The sequence below is a fragment of the Perca fluviatilis genome, chromosome 1 (genome assembly GCF_010015445.1).
Source record: "Perca fluviatilis chromosome 1, GENO_Pfluv_1.0, whole genome shotgun sequence".
NCBI classification, from domain to species: domain Eukaryota; kingdom Metazoa; phylum Chordata; class Actinopteri; order Perciformes; family Percidae; genus Perca; species Perca fluviatilis.
The window spans coordinates 46,138,699-46,140,712 of NC_053112.1; positions in this window are offsets into that span (position 1 = coordinate 46,138,699).

Here is a 2,014-nt window from a genome sequence, read left to right on the forward strand (position 1 = left end):
TAAACCAGCTTATGCATGCATGCACACACAGAAACAAACACACCCACACACACACACACATGTACACTCACTCTCTCTCTCACACACACACACACACACACACGCACAGACACACATACAGTTCATGTTGGCAGTTCATGTTGTCATGTTGCCACTTGTGCATGTGAACCACCAATGTTTGCACACACATGCATGCACACACTCAGAAACACACCCACACACACATACACACATGGTGTAGATGTTAATGTTCTAATAAGGTTCTTTTTACAATAAATGTTCTATTAAAAATACTTTTTCATTTTTATTGGTATTTATGTTAAAATAAGAAAAGTTAAAACTGTCCAGTCAAATTTGACAGTAAATTAAGGGGGGTAGCAATGAACAGTGTTTAAAGGTTATACTACTACAGTGCCCGTCCTAAATGTATCTGTTTGAAACGGGCCGATTGTTTGGCCTGTGGTATTGCTGCTTGAAGCTTTCTCCAGAACCATTTTACCCCAAAATTACTTGCAGAAGGACCCAAAAGAACTTAGCAACCACACTGTGTAGCCCTATAGCCTACTACTGACTTACTGTGTACTCCTACTTCAGAGAAAAACATTGTACCACCACATTTATCGGACAGATGTGGCAGATTCAGAATTTACTCACAAAATATCACAATTAAAATTTGGAGTAATCATAGACATTTGCCGTATGGACTGATGGCGGTGCGCCACTCAATCCGGCCCGTAGTGAGAGCAATCAGCAAATATCTGTGTTCGACCACCTGAACCAGACAGAGTACAGAGATGGATTCAGCTCCGTGTGTGAGAGTGTGTGTGCGTGCAGAAAAAGACAGAGGGGGCGGTGGAAAAGGTGGAAGGCAAGGCAAATATGTTTTTTCCTAAACTACATTTAAGTGTTGTCTTTTTCATCAAAGATATTGCATGTTGATATCGACGTATGTAACACTTCAGCAGAGGTGTTAAATTCAAAACAGGCTTAGTGGCTTAACAGTTAACCTTGATGTATGGATTTGTTAGGCTATAAATTAGCAGCAACTGGACCCAGGGTGAGCATAGAGGCTGAGAAGAATTTTCAGCTCACAGCAACTTAATATGATATAGTGTCTATACGATCTAGTGTCAGCAAAAATGCCTTTTGATTTAGTTTCCTTTTAGTGAAAATGCTGAGTGAATTTAAGATGGACCTTTAATGTGAAGGGTAGAAACGGATATCCAATGCTGTCCAAACTGCTCCAAAGATTCCAGTTACAATGGCGACCAAACAAGGTCCATTTTCAGCTTATTGTTTTTAACTGAAATAAAGACAATTTTGATCATGGTTCTCCAAAACAGCAGCAATCTCCATTTAAATTAAGTAAAAAGCACATGTTTGCCCATTTGTAATGTTACTTGGTATCTTAGTTAATGGGAGTGAACAGTGAAATAATTTGAAAATACAAATTTTGCCCATGCAGAGATGGAGAGTATTAAAGTTAGTTGAGTATTACAAGCCAATATCTTATTTGTTTACTGAAGAAATAAATAATACAATGTTCTGTAATTGAATTATGCTTTGCATTTTCCATTTAATACAGCAGACTATAATGCACTTGTTTCAAGCATCTCAAAGGTTTGTAAAGCTGTGAAATATACACTCCTCGCTCACTCCCTCTCCATCTAACCCATCCATTTAACATTAACTTACAGACATCGAATCAAAAAAAATATCTAATTCAAAGAATGCAACAATAAGGAAGGATATTATATTATTCCTACAACTCTGACTATATAAGGCAGTTACTTGATAGGTGTAATGAGGCTGACTCAGTCAAGGACACAGTTATCAAGATAACCTAGAAAAATACATTGGACTTCCTTCTGGAAAGTTCCCCAACCCATTTTTCATTTACAGTTTACTGACCATCTTCATCATATATATAGGGAAAGAGAAGACAAAGATTGAATTAGATTAGATATCATTTATTGATCCCAATTGGACAGTTTCAGTTGTCCGCCAGTGCTCT